The 15,761-nt window shown below is 43.5% G+C and overlaps 1 protein-coding gene across 1 annotated transcript in view; it reads right to left on the bottom strand.

Moving 5' to 3' along the window:
• Positions 1-15,761, bottom strand: part of pth2ra (parathyroid hormone 2 receptor a) — a 118,095-nt gene that overhangs the window by 87,741 nt on the left and 14,593 nt on the right. The gene's annotated exons all lie outside the window — the stretch shown is intronic.

A 15,761-nucleotide genomic window follows, 5' to 3' on the forward strand; every position in this document is an offset into this window, starting at 1 on the left:
TATGTGACGTTCAGAACTAGCAAACTTCCGGGGAATTTACTAACAATTTACTAAATTACTCACGATAAACGTTCACAAAAAACATAACAATTATTTTAAGAATTATAGATACAGAACTCCTCTATGCACTTGATATGTCCGATTTTAAAATAGCTTTTTGATGAAAGCACATTTTGCAATATTCTAAGTACATAGCCCAGCCATCACGGGCTAGCTATTTAGACACCCGGCAAGTTTAGCCTTCACCAAAATCAGATTTACTATAACAAAAATGTTATTACCTTTGTTGTCTTCGTCAGAATGCACTCCCAGGACTGCTACTTCAATAACAAATGTTGGTTTGGTCCCAAATAATCCATCGTTATATCCGAATAGCGGCGTTTTGTTCGTGCGTTCCAGAAACTATCCGAAATGGTAAATCAGGGTCGCGCGCATGGCGCAATTCGTGACAAAACATGTATAAATATTCCATTACCGTACTTCGAAGCATGTCAACCGCTGTTTAAAATCTATTTTTATGCAATTTATCTCGTAAAAAAGCGATAATATTCCGACCGGGAATCTCCTTTTCGGCAAACAGAGGAAAAATCACAAAGACGGGGGCGGCCAGGGCACGCGCCTAAGCCCACAGTCCCTTGATCGGCCACTTGAGAAAGGCGATAATGTGTTTCAGCCTGGGGCTGGGATGACGACATTCAGGTTTTTCCCGGGCTCTGAGCGCCCATGGAAGACGTAGGAAGTGTCACGTTAGAGCAGAGATCCTTTGTAAAAGATAGAGATGGCAAAGAAGTTCAAGAAATGGTCAGACAGGCCACTTCCTGTAAAGGAATCTCTCAGGTTTTGACCTGCCATTTGAGTTCTGTTATACTCACAGACACCATTCAAACAGTTTTAGAAACTTTGGAGTGTTTTCTATCCAAAGCCAATAAGTATATGCATATTCTAGTTACTGGGCAGGAGTAGTAACCAGATTAAATCGGGGAGGAGACTGAATCTGCGCCAAGCCCGGTGCGCCCTCTTCTTCACTAGGTTCGACTTCATGCTGACCTATCACCCAGGTTCTAAGAACATCTAGGCTGATGCCCTGTCCCGTATCTATGATTCAGGAGAGGGTCCTGTCCAGAGGGCACCCATAATCCTATCCTCCCGAGTTGTGGGTCCAGTGGTTTGGGATGGAGATGTGGACATCCGCCAGGCTCTAGAGAGGGAACCCGTACCCCGGAATTGTCCTCCCACGCACATCTACGTTCCCACAGGGATAAGGGATTGGCTGCTGACCTGGGCACAAACAGCTGTCGTCGCTGTACATCCAGGTTTGTCTCGCACCATCCATTCCCTCACTGACAAATACTGGTGGCCCACCTTGGTGCAGGATGTTACGTGGTATGTCAACTCCTGTTCCGTGTTTGCTCAAACCAGGCCCCCTCGGCATTATGGCCTTCCGGGAAGACATCGTCTCGGACCATGGCCCCCAATTCCCATCCCAAGTATGGAGGGCCTTCTTGGAGAAGCTCGGGGTCACGGTAAGCCTCACATACGGGTATCGGCCTTAGTCTAACAGGCAGGTAGAGAGGATGAATCAGGAGCTAGGGAGATTCCTGAGGAGTCACTGTCAGGACCGGCAGGGTGAGTGGGCACGTTTCCTTACTTGGGCAGTGTACGCCCAGAACTCTCTACGTCACTCCTCCACTGGGTTGACCCCCTTCCAGTGTGTTTTGGGTTTCCAGCCGGCCCTGGCCCCGCCCAGACCGCAGCTCCGGTGGTAGATGAGTGGTTCCCGGCGGAGGAGGTGTGGAACAATGTGCACGTGAGACTCCAGCGCGCCGTCCATTGTCAGAAGGAACAGGCAGACCGTCACAGCAGTGAGACCCCTTGTGTTCCATCCTGGGGATCGTGTCTGGCTCTCTACCAGGAACCTCCCACTCCACCTGCCCTGCAAGAAACTGAGCCAGGCTTCAAGGTTCTCCGGAGGGTCAATGAGGTGACACACAGGATATAATTACCCAGTCACTACTGTATCTCACCCTCTTTTCATGTCTCCCTTTTCAGGCCGGTGGTTCCTGGTCCCCTAGCTGATGCTGTCCCCCATGACACACCTCCACTCCCCCCCCCCCCCGGACATCAAGGGGGGGCCCGGCGTATAATGTTAGATCCCTACTGGACTCCTGATGTCATGGGGTCAACTGCAGTATCTGGTGGACTGGGAGGGGTATGGCCCAGAGGAGCGATGTTGGGCTCCAGTGGAGGACATTCTGGACCCCAACATTATCTGTGATTTCCACCTTTGCCGCCCGGACCGACCCGCTCCTCGGGCTTGTCCCACTGGTCAGCGTCGTCCTGTGGCTGGAACCGCACATCAGAGGCGGGGGGGTACTGTCATGTCTACTCCTGCTCTTCCCCTCTAGTGTACAATGTCACCAGAGTACTAACCACCGGTCCTGGGATTCATCATTACGCACACCTGGCACTCATCATTACGCGCACCTCTTAATCATTATGATTCAGAACTGGACCATTACCTTCATCATCTCCTCCCCTTTAAATGTCACTTTCCCATGTTCACTCACCAGTTGGTATTGTTCTTGTGTATCAGTGTTCTGCCTTATGTTAGTGTCGTGTTCTTGGTTTTGTTGTTTTAAAACGTTTCACCTGCACCTGCTTCTGACTCACCGCCCCATCATTACAGTGACGCTCAACGCAACGCTCAACGCAAGTGTCACGTCCTGACCAGTATAAGGGGTTATTTGTTATTGTAGTTTGGTCAGGACGTGGCAGGGGTGTGTTTGTTTTGTGTTGTGTTCTATGTATTGTATTTCTATGTTCTATTTTCTAGTTTTTCTATTTCTATGTCTAGTTTATTGTTTTGACCTTCAATTGGAGGCAGCTGTTCCTCGTTGCCTCTAATTGAAGGTCCTATTTAGTTGGGGTGTTTTTCTATGGGTTTTGTGGGTAGTTGTTTCGTGTATGCCTTACAGGACTGTTTGTCATCGTTGTTTTTGTATACGTGTGTTTTGTTTTGTTTTTCCTTCTTTCTGCCAAATAAAAAGAAGATGAGTATACAGACTCCCGCTGCATTTTGGTCCACTTTATACGATGGCCGTGACAGCAAGTCCTGCCTCTCCCATCTCCTCATTGTTTTTTTGGAGCATATACCCAAGTGGGTGATTGAAATTGTAACTGAGGTCCACAATCCAGTTGGTTGTGGTAATGCACCTTAAAATTGGTTGCCAACCGCCATATAAAGTCCAAAGAAGAAGCTTGAAGGAGGAGAGAATACTAGAAACTAACTCGGTTTAACGTTACCCTTTTATCTGTGGATTAATTGTCGGAGTAGAGGACCTTGTCCATTTCAGGTAAAATAACAACCCAATGTTTATTACCCAATAAAAATTGTCTAGCAACAGCAAGCTAGCTAGCTATTGCCATAAATGTCTAATATTTTTCGACCTGTCCCCAAATTAATATAGTTGGTTCAGAGTTTGCTTTGACATTTCAACCTGTGTGTCCTGATCGCATCTGGTGTGGGGGGACAAAATCAATATGCGCACGATGACGCACGCACGCATGCAGTCCAGTCAGCATGTTAGTGTCCTTCTTTGAGGATTGACTCTAGGATAGGCTGCTCTCATAGACTCTAACCGTCTCCAGAAGTCTCACACAATTTAGCTGGATATAAGACCAAATTGGTTACGCTTTGCCCAGGGGAATCAAATTTCCTTAGTTCCAAAATGTGTTGCTGAAAATCTAATTATCTATTAAAAAACAACTGCTAAGTGCCCGTTATTTGAGCTTGGAGGACTATTAGGCTAGATGAGGAGAACATTACAGATTTACTCTGAAGTTGTCAAGATACTCTTTCCAAGCCACCCACTCACAATGATTCTGGGGACTGTAGAGTCAATCCCTGAGTGTTCTCTGTTCAAAAGCTCCATTAATACATTAACTGGAGAAAGAGTCTATTCATTCCTCCGAAACGGCTCTTAATAAAGAGACGTCTCCCACGCTGTGTGCTCCCTTTCTCTAGTGTACTCAGGGCTAAAGCTCTGGCATTACACATCAGACAAAGCTAACAGGCTAATGGCAAGGCCACAAACATTTTAAGACCCCCCTAGCCAAGGTATAACAAAACACAACCACAGTCATGTAGCCCAATACATGTAACCCAATATTGCAAGCTCTGATATTGGTAAAATGTGGAATACAAGTAGTCAATTGTCTGCCCAACATACACAAACAAATAGCATTGGGATATTGTCATGCAACTTGAAAATATAGACCTGTAAACCCACAGATACAAAAGACGGAAATATAAACGATGAATATTTATGATTAATGTAAACTTCACTTTTTGGTAGCTGTCCAATAGACAACTTTTTAAGTCAAATGTATTTTTATGCAGTGCTGTATGGTCCTGCCTGACAAAAATGCATATAGTGCCACGGTTTTTGATGTTGTGGCTAAAGTCATTGGCTTTAACAAGTGGGCTCAGAAGTTGAAATTACATTTTTAGGGGTCCAAGGTTCTTTAAAGGATTTTGTATCTTTAGTCCCTAGTCTTGCAATTAAGTCAGGGTGGCGTCACAAATGATCTTTCTATTTTGCCGCAAACCCAATATGGCATCCAAAATCCAATATGGCTGCCATAATAACATTTGTTGGATGTTAATATAAAAATTATTTAAAAAAGGATGTTAAATCAGCTGTAAATTTGAATTTTGTAAATGAAAGGACGTTTTTCCAGAATTGTGTACAACATTCATGCATGTAAAGACTGTTGGTGTGAATCAATTTGATTCTGAATCCAATATGGCTCTAATGATTACACTAAAACACCTTCGCCTGCATATACTGTAAGTAGCCCATGTTCATTTTGTATTGTGTTATTCTGTCTTTAAAATGGCTTCATAAATTGTTTGGTATACTTAGGACTCTGGGCTCTATTTTAACAATGCGATGGTAGATCTTAGCGATGGCGGTAGTGCTATATGTTCAGGAGTGTCAGATTATACATTTTTACATAGTTTGCAAACTGATATGTGACACATTCATGTCAAAAGAACATGCAAGACAGGGATGTTACATACACCTTAGCCAAATACATTTATTTTAAGAATGTGAAATGTCAGAATAATAGTAGAGAGAATTATTTATTTCAGCCTTTATTTCTTTCTTTCATCACATTCCCAGTGGGTCAGAAGTTTACATACACTCAATTAGTATTTGGTAGCATTGCCTTTAAATTGTTTAACTTGGGTCAAACATTTCGGGTAGCTTCCACAAGCTTCCCACAATAAGCTGGATGAATTGTGGCCCATTCCTCCTGACAGAGCTGGTGTAACTGAGTCAGGTTTGTAGGCCTCCTTGCTCGCACATGCCTTATCAGTTCTGCCCACACATTTTCTATAAGATTGAGGTCAGGGCTTTGTGATGGCCACTCCAATACCTTGATTTTGTTGTCCTTAAGCCATTTTGCCACAACGTTGGAAGTATGCTTGGTGTCATTGTCCATTTAGAAAACCCACTTGCGACCAAGCTTTAACTTCCCGACTGATGTCTTGAGATGTTGCTTCAATATATCCATATAATTTTCCTGCCTCATGATTTTATCTATGTTCTGAAGTGCACCAGTCCCTCCTGCAGCAAAGCAACCCCACAACATGCTGCCACCCCCATGCTTTACGATTGGGATGGTGTTCTTCGGCTTGCAAGCCTCCCCCTTTTTCCTCCAAACATAACAATGGTCATTATGGCCAAACAACTCTATTTTTGTTTCATCAGACCAGAGGACATTTCTCCAAAAAGTACGATCTTTGTCCCCATGTGCAGTTGTAAACCGTAGTCTGGCTTTTTTCTGGCGGTTTTTGAGCAGTGGCTTCTTCCTTGCTGAGCGGACTTTCAGGTTATGTCGATATAGGACTCGTTTTACTGTGGATATAGATACATTGTATCTGTTTCCTCCAGCATCTTTACAAGGTTCTTTGCTGTTGTTCTGGGATTGATTTGCACTTCTCGCACCAAAGTACGTTCATCTCTTGGAGACAGAACGCGTCTCCTTCTTGAGCGGCATGACGGCTGTGCGGTCCCATGGTGTTTATACTTGCATACTATTGTTTGTACAGATGAACATGGTACCTTCAGGCGTTTGGAAATTGCTCCCAAGGATGAACCAGACTTTTCTGAGGTCTTGGCTGATTTCTTTTGATTTTCCCATGATGTCAAGCAAAGAGGCACTGATTTTGAAGGTAGGCCTTGAAATACTTCCACAGGTAAACCTCCAATTGACTCAAATGATGTCAATTAGCCTATCAGAAGCTTCTAAAGCCATCACATCATTTTCTGGAATTTTCCAAGCTGTTTAAAGGCACATTCAACTTAGTGTATGTAAACTTCTCACCTACTGGGATTGTGATGAAGTGAATTATAAGTTAAATAATCTGTCTGTAAAACAATTGTTGGAAAAATTACTTGTGTCATGCGCAAAGTAGATGTCCTAACAGACTTGCCAAAACTACAGTTTGTTAAGTGGAGTGGTTGAAAAATGAGTTTTAATGACTCCAACCTAAGTGCATGTAAACTTCCGACTTCAGCTGTATACTGAGATCATGTGACAGATCATGTGACACTTAGATTGCACACAGGTGGACTTTATTTAACTTCTTATGGATGGTGGCAGTATTGAGTCGCTTGGATGACTGACGTGCCCAGAGTAAATAGCCTGCTACTCACTCCCAGAAACTAAGATATGCATATTATTAGTAGATTTGGATAGAAAACGCTCTGAAGTTTCTAAAACTGTTTGAATGATATCTGTGAGTATAACAGAACTCATATGGCAGGCAAAAACCTGAGAAGAAATCCAACCAGGAAGTGACTTGTAGTTTTTCTATCTAATCCCTGTTCAAACTATAGTGTCTGTGGGGTCATTTTGCACTTCCTAAGGCTTCCATTGGCTGTCAACAGCCTTTAGAAACTTGTTTCATCCATCTACTGTTACTGGGCAGAGAATAGGAGCTCAGTCAATCAGTGGACTGCCTGGGAGCAGTGAGTTGTTTACTGTGCGGGCACACTTGGCGCGCCACTCCTTCTTTTTCTTCTGTAATGAATACACTATTGTCCGGTTGGAATATTATCAACGTTTTATGTTAAAAAGACCCTAAGGATTGATTGTAAACATCGTTTGACATGTTTCTACGAACGGTAATGGAACTATTTCACTTTCTGTCTCTGGTTTCATGCTCACGCGTTATGCCTTTGGATAGTGATCTGAACGTGAGAACAAAACGGTGGTATTTGGACATAAATATGGAGTATTTCGAACAAAAAAACATTTCTTGTGGAAGTGGGAGTCCTGGGAGTGCATTCCGACAAAGATCAGCAAAGGTAAGGGAAGATTTATAATACTAATTCTGAGTTTAGTTGATTCCAGAACTTGGTGGGTAACTGTATAGCTTGCTTTGATGGCTGAGCTCTGTACTCAGAATATTGACAAATGTGCTTTCGCCGTAAAGCTATTTTAAAATCTGACACAACGGTTGCATTAAGGAGTAGTATATTTATAATTCTTTCAATAACTGTTGTAAAGTTTATCAACATTTATGATGAGTATTTTTGTAAATTGATGTGCTCATTCACCGGTAGTTTTGGTGGGAATACATTTTCTGAACATCACGCGCCAATGTAAAATGGGGTTTATGGATATAAATATGAACTTTATCGAACAAAACATACATGTATTTTGTAACATTGAGTCCTGGGAGTGTCATCTGATGAAGATCATCAAAGGTTAGTAATTCATTTTAGCTGTATTTCTGGTTTTTGTGATGCCTCTCCTTGCTTGGAAACAGCTGTGTGGTTTTTCTTGTCTCGGCGCTGTCCTAACATAATCTAATGTTTTGCTTTCGCGGTAAAGCCTTATTGAAATCAGACACTGTGGTTAGATTAAGGAGAATCTTATCTTTAAAATGGTGTATAATACTTGTATGTTTGAGAAATTTTAATTATGAGATTTTTGTTGTTTTGAATTTGTCGCCGTGCACTTTCACTGGCTGTCGTCATATCGATCCCGCTAACGGGATTCAAGCCATAAGAAGTTTTAACTAATATTGTGACTTCTGAAGGTAATTGGTTGCACCAGATCTTATTTATAGCAAAGGGGTGAATACACATGAACGCACCACTTTTCCATTTTTATTTTTAAAAATTACATTTTTAAACAACTTGTTTTTTTTTTCATTTCACTTCACCAACTTGAACTATTTTGTGTATGTCCATTACATGGAATCCAAATAAAAATCTATTTAAATGACAGGTTGTAATGCAACAAAATTGGGAAAAAGCCAAGGGGGTGAATACTTTGCAAGGCACTGTACTTGGAAGTCTACTGAGGAACCGGTAAGATGTGCAGCGTCGTGACGATTTGTCCGCAGGGTTAATGACTCTTCCTGGCCTTCGAGGTCGAGGTGTCTAACCGCTGTGGGGAGGATGATTGTCCACTCTGTTCCGTCATCTAAAATGGCGTACGTACTCAGGGACTTCTGGCCACTCCTTAGCATGAGTGACATGCTTGTTCGTTCTGATTGGAGTGGGTAAGGTCTCAATGCCACTGTCTAGAGGGGTGACAAACAGGACACTGGGGCTCGGCTTGACGACACCTTGAAGGACGTTGAGATGTACTTTTCCACATGGCTTCCTCAGGGTGCATGAATTGGGCCCATGGTTATTATGACCACACTTCAAGCAAAGCTTTCCGTCTTCGATCCGGCTTTTCGATCTGTTCTGGCGTCTGCATCACTATCTTTGTGCACTGAGAATTATAGTGCTTGACACTGGGAAAAGAGGCACAGACATTTAAAGTGGTTCCTTGAGACAGTGGATGTCTGGACTTTGGAAGTATTGCCAACCTGGCTGTCTCTAGACCTGGACTGGACAGATCAATGCAAAATGGTGGTGACAGGTTGACTTTTTGGCCTTGGAGGTGATGATCATTCCCTTTGAGGGCTTTGTGGCTTTTTTGTTTGGTGATGCTGTGTCATCTTGGAGGAGAGCAGCTGTGCTTCGGCCTTGGTCTTGTGCCAGTCAAAGAGGTCTGTCAGGTTGCAGGTAGGTGCTCCACAAAGCTTTCCCTGTAGTGCCTGCCTCGGGAGCAGCACTCGGTCCATGTGGCCTGTGCATAACAGCTCCATGCCTTTGGGACCTTCAAGGGATTTCAACAGGCTAACCAGGAGGTCTACTCTGAGGGCGAAGCTCTGGAAGGCCTTGAAATCTTCACTAACATCAGGGGCATTGAGGATCGCAGTGAACTCCCTCTGTGCCAGTTGGTGTGGTTGTCCGTATTGTATCTGCAAAGCCTGCATAGCTGCAGTGTAGGGCTGCTGGTAGTGTCGACATGCTTGGGCTATCAGCTTGGCCTCATCCAGTATCAGGTGCTCCATGAGGACTCTGTGCTTGTAGTGTTCTGAGAGTTCTATATGAGGATTCAAGAGGTAGTCCAGTGTCATCTTGAGGTCTGTGAACTCACTTCACTGTTGTGGACTAGATTGGGAAGCCTTAGCACAGGTATTGGTTGCAGGTACGGTTGCTGGAGCGGATAGGCTGACGGTGCAGCACGTACTGGCGGGTGAGCTGGATGGAGAGGTGCAGCAGGTGGCAGCTGATAAGTCTGCTGGAGAGGAGAGGTCCATGGAGGATAACCTGGCTGGGCAGGTGCAGTCCACGTTTGGTCAGTTAAATAGGAAAGAGCAGCTGATGGAGGGTTGGTCGGGGGACTGAGTCTGAACAGTTGGTAGACCAGAATAGCCCGGAACAGTGGATAATGACTGTTGGATGCAGACTGAGCCTGAGCCGGTAGTTGGAAAACTGGTTGCTCCGGGTGTTCCCCCCAGTCCATGACTGGTTTGGTGGAGTTAACAGCATCAAGGCAGAGTGCGTGGTCACATCTCCATACTGCTGGTAGAGACTTTCGGCTGACTGCCTACTTGAAACTACTGTCTGCGGCAGGGATTGTGGCACGTGGTCATGGTGGCCTCTGTAGCGGCTTTCCAAGGCGTTATGTTAGCGGTAGAGGGATTGAAATGTGGGCAGCAGTGTCATTTGTCCTATCCATGAACTGGGTGTGGGATAGTGACAGTTCGTTGTACTGGGTGTGTTGTGAGGAGGTTGGGGTAGAACTGTGGGGACCTGGACCTTACTGAACAGGCTTGATACGGGTGAATGGACCCGAGTTGGGAGGCTACGGCTGTGGTCTGGGCACTTAGGTTCCCTACACGTGATACAATGTAGTCCAGGGTAGTGAATTTTCTTCGCCTGTGCAGCGTGGGGGCAGAGGACCTGAGCAAAGGGGATAGTTGGTCGAGGGGGGGCTGCAGGCTCGACCTGCCCTTCAATGGGCTGCAGCTCCATGGTAATGGTACTCTCCACCTGCTCTCTTGCTTGGGGAGTCAGGTAAACTGTGGGTGCTGGTTGTAGAGGTTAGGCATGTGCTGCCACAGGTTGTTGTAATGATATCGGTATCAGTCGGTTTCTGAGATCACGTCCTGGAATGGGATCATCTGACGATGAGAATGTTGCTGTGTTTCTTTGCTGCTCTGCCATGTCACAGTAGGTGTGTTGCATCCGGCTCAAAGGACCAATGTAACTGAATGACAATTTATGGTGGTGCTCATCTTCTGTGGGACTCCAATAAGAGCAGGACCAGAGGCAGAGATATAGTTCAGTTAAGAGTCTTTACTCCAAGGCATTCGACTCTGTCAATCACCACATCCTCATCGGCAGACTCAATAGCCTTGGTTTCTGAAATGATTGCCTCGCCTGGTTCACCTACTACTTCTCTGATAGAGTTCAGTGTGTCAAATCGGAGGGCCTGTTGTCCGGGCCTCTAGCAGTCTATATGGGGGTGCCACAGGGTTCAATTCTTGGGCCGACTCTTTTCTCAGTATACATCAATGAAGTCGCTCTTGCTGCTGGTGAGTCTCTGATCCACCTCTACGCAGACGACACCATTCTGTATACTTCTGGCCCTTCTTTGGACACTGTGTTAACTACCCTCCAGATGAGCTTCAATGCCATACAACTCTCCTTCCGTGGCTTCCAACTGCTCTTAAATACAAGTAAAACTAAATGCATGCTCTTCAACCGACCAGCATCACTACGCTGGACGGTCCTGACTTACAATATGTGGACAACTACAAATACCTAGGTGTCTGGTTAGACTGTAAACTCTCCTTTCAGACTCGCATCAAACATCTCCAATCCAAAGTTAAATCTAGAATTGGCTTCCTATTTCACAACAAAGCATCTTTCACTCATGCTGCCAAACATACCCTCGTAAAACTGACCATCCTACCGATCCTCGACTTTGGCGACGTCATTTACAAAACAGCCTCCAATACCCTACTCAATAAATTGGATGCAGTCTATCACAGTGCCATCCGTTTTGTCACCAAAGCCCTGTGGCTCAGTTGGTAGAGCATGGTGTTTGCAATGCCAGCATGGTGTGTGCAACGCCAGGGTTGTGGGTTCGATTCCCATGGGGGGCCAGTACCAAAAAAATATTTACAAAAATTGCATGAAATGAAATTTATGCATTCACTACTGTAAGTTGCTCTGGATAAGAGTGTCTGCTAAATGACTAAAATGTATATACTACCCACCACTGTGACCTGTACTCTCTCGTTGGCTGGGCCTCACTTCATACTTGTTGCCAAACCCACTGGCTCCAGGTCATCTACAAGACCCTGCTAGGTAAAGTTCCCCCTTATCTCAGCTCGCTGGTCACCATAGCAGCACCCACCTGTAGCACATGCTCCAGCAGGTATATCTCTCTGGTCACCCCCAAAGCCATTTCCTCCTTCGGCTGCCTCGCCTTCCAGTTCTCTGCTGCCAATGACTGGAACGAACTACAAAAATCTCTGAAACTGGAAACACTTATCTCCCTCACTCGCTTTAAGCAGCAGCTCACAGATCACTGCACCTGTACATAGCCCATCTATAATTTAGCCTAAACAACTACCTCTTTCCCTACTGTATTTATTTATTTATTTATTTATTTTGCTCCTTTGCACCCCATTATTTATATTTCTACTTTGCACTTTCTTCCACTGCAAATCTACCATTCCAGTGTTTTGCTTGCTAGATTGCATTTACTTCGCCACCATGGCCTTTTTTGCCTTTACCTCCCTTATCTCACCTCATTTATTTTTCTACTATATTATTGACTGTAGGTTTGTTTTACTCCATGTGTAACTCTGTGTTGTTGTATGTGTCAAACTGCTTTGCTTTATCTAGGCCAGGTCGCTAATGTAAATGAGAACATGTTCTCAGCTTGCCTGCCTGCTTAAATAAAGGTGAAATAAACTAAATAAATAAATACAAATGTACTCAGAGGAGAAAGGTGATACAGCGCATAGAACATGTCATTCAGATGGGTTTGATTACAATCTTGAAGTGTCTTGATGTGTTCAACAGTGACATGGCTCAGTAACCAGCTGGTTGGTTATGTAGGATAGGTAACAGGTAAGTTTGGTTTCTCTAAAGATATACAAAGTACAAATAATAACAGACAATATTCAATGATAATATGCAAATTCAATACGGCTATGAGTGAATAAAGCTCAGCATAAACATACTGTAGCAGCAGTTAACAATTAATGGCAATAAATGGGGTGTAGTAGAAAGTGTAATGGAAGACCAAAGCAGTAGCGGCTAACAGTAGCTACATAGCGAAGCACATGGCATGTGGCAAACAAACAATACATCTCATAAGGTAGCAAGCATAGCAGGCCTAATTGTAATAACAAAGGCAACTGCACAAAATGTGCATAAACAATGAACATGTATTAAATACCAGCTACATGTAACAAAGGAAAACAGATAAATTACTAAATGGCTGTTTGGCTTGTCCATTAGCATGTGGCGGTCATTAGCTGACGAAATCCCACATAAACAAAACAGAGGTGAGGAAGTCCTCTTCTTAGTCCTGGTTTCACAGCTTGGAATATTGGGTTACGTGAGCTTATTGGCAAAATATTTGATCTAATTTGGCAAAAGACCAATAATTGGGCAAAATATCAGAATTTGGCTGCCTGTGTAAACGTAGCCTACAACAGTAAGACTGCTGGTAAACCTCGGTAAAAATGACAATACAATAGAATAGATAACAAGCAGCTTGTGGTTGTAATGAGGTCATGATAGCCAGTTTTGCATGCTGGGCACAGCCCATTCAATCTGGGCTATTTCAGACTCTCTATAATAATGCTTGATCTGAGAACATCCACAATTGGAACCATCCTGCTCAGCAGAGAGAAAAGTGCAGAGTATGAGGTATTTAAACATTTGCAAAAAAATATATACAAATGGTACACAACGTTATATTCAAATTATCTTGGCTCAAATTTATTTGGAGCACATTCTGTCCTTTGTAAGTTAACGTGATGAAAAGAAGAGAGAGGGAACGAGGAGAAAGAGAGAGAGAGCAAGAGAGGGAGGGTAATAATGCAGATATCATTCGTAGTATATCTTGTGTAAATTAATCCAGTGTATAGACGAATAGATTTTATTTGGATTACTGTTAGTGTTATTTGGGTTAATTGGATTCGTTCCGACATTTCGAGATTGTTTTTTGTAAAAGAAAAATATACATTATTTGTCTACTTTGACATTTCACTGCATTGTTAGGAGCTAGTAACATAAGCATTTTGCTGCACCCACTACAGCATCTGCTAATCTACGTACGCGACCAATTTTATATATATATTTTTTTTATTTCACCTTTATTTAACCAAGTAGGCTAGTTGAGAACAAGTGCTCATTTGCAACTTGATTTGATTTAAGAGGAGAGAGAGAGTTGACAACACCAGTACATCGGAGATGAATATTCTTCAACTGCACTTGACCAAAGTTTCCTTGGGCTCCCGAGTGGTGCAGCAGTCTAAGGCACTGCATTTCAGTGCTTGAGGTGTCACTACAGACACCCTGGTTTGAATCCAGGCTGTATCACAACCGGTCGTGATTGGGAGTCCCATAGGGCGGTGCACAAGTGGTCCAGCGTCATCTGGGTTTGGGCAGTGTAGACCGTGATTGTAAATAAGAATTTGTTCTTAACTGACTTGCCTAGTTTAATAAGTAAAATAAAATTATTCTTCCTACTCATCCAAATGTAACATAAATACTTTGAGGGTGCTCACTGCTTCCTCTCTCTGTTTGGGTTTGGAGTGGGAACAAGACCTGCCCATAAGGAGCACACTGAAGTGAATGTTGTGGTGGTTTGTGCTTGAAATTGAAAACATCAACTTCAGGAGGAGTAAACATGGTCTTGCTTTGAAGCACATGGTCGATGACTAATATTATTATCATTATATACTATTTCTCTTGAGTCTGTTCATCGAGAGAGTTTCATATTTATCTGACAACATCACGAAAATGATACACACGCATCGATGTGGCCAGAAGGCATGCGTTTTTATGATTCTGAACAGTCAGATACCTAGCAACAATGACAAGAAGCTGCCATGTGGGGAATCGTAGGTGACTCATTTCAGCTCGTTGTATCGTGTTATTGATACCACGTCTTGTTTTGAGGTGTTTTGACTGATGTCATGTCTATGCTAATATGGTAAAAATTAACTAGCTAGTTAACCAACAACTATAACAACAATTGTCCTCCCTGTGGCTCAGTTGGTAGAGCATGGTGTTTGCAATGGTGTTTGAAACGCCAGGGTTGTGGGTTCGATTCCCACGGGGGGCCAGTAGGGGGAAGAAAAAAAAAATGAATGAAATGAATTGTATGCATTCACTACTGTAAGTTGCTCTGGATAAGAGTTTCTGCTAAATGACTAAAATGTAATATATTTGAGAGACAACAAGTGCTCATTGTGTGAAGCGTATTTATGCTTCAATAACATTTGGAGGTGAAACATTCAGTGCATTCGGAAAGTATTTAGACCCCTTGACTTTTTCCACATTTTGTTACATTACAGTCATATTCTAAAATATATTAAATTGTTTTTTTCCCTTCATCAATCTACAAACAATACCCCATAATGACAATTCATGAACAGGGTTTAAGAATTTTAGAAAAAAACTACTGAAATATCACATTTACATAAGTTTACTTTATTGAAGCACCTTTGGCAGCGTTTACAGCATTGAGTCTTCTTGGGTATGATACTACAAGCTTGGCACATCTGTATTTGGGGAGTTTCTCTGATTCTTCTATGTAGATCCTCACAAGCTCTGTCAGCTTGGATGGGGAGCGTCACTGCTCAGCTATTTTTACATCTCTTCAGAGATGTTCGATCGGGTTCAAGTCCGGGCTCTGGCTGGGCCACTCAAGGACATTCAGACACTTGTCCCAAAGCCACTCCTATGTTGTCTTGGCTGTGAGCTTAGGGTCGTTGTCCTGTTTGAGGTGAATCTTCGCCCCAGTCTGAGGTACTTAGCGCTCTGGAGCAGGTTTTCATCAAGGATCGCCCTGTACTTTGCTCCATTCATTTTTCCCTTGATCCTGACTAGTCTCCCCAGTCCCTGCCGCAGAAAAACATCCCCACAGCATGATGCTGCCACCACCATGCCTCACCGTAGGGATGGTGCCAGGTTACCTCCAGACGTGACTCTTGGCATTCAGGCCATAGAGTTCAATCTTGGTTTAATCAGACTTGGTTTTGTTGCTAAACAACCAACCCGTCTATCTGCATCATTCAATATGACTAATGAGACAATTTAATGACGGACTAAAACTTAACCAGTACTGCTGCCAGGTCTTTCTAT

The sequence above is a fragment of the Salmo salar genome, chromosome ssa21 (assembly GCF_905237065.1).
Source record: "Salmo salar chromosome ssa21, Ssal_v3.1, whole genome shotgun sequence".
NCBI classification, from domain to species: domain Eukaryota; kingdom Metazoa; phylum Chordata; class Actinopteri; order Salmoniformes; family Salmonidae; genus Salmo; species Salmo salar.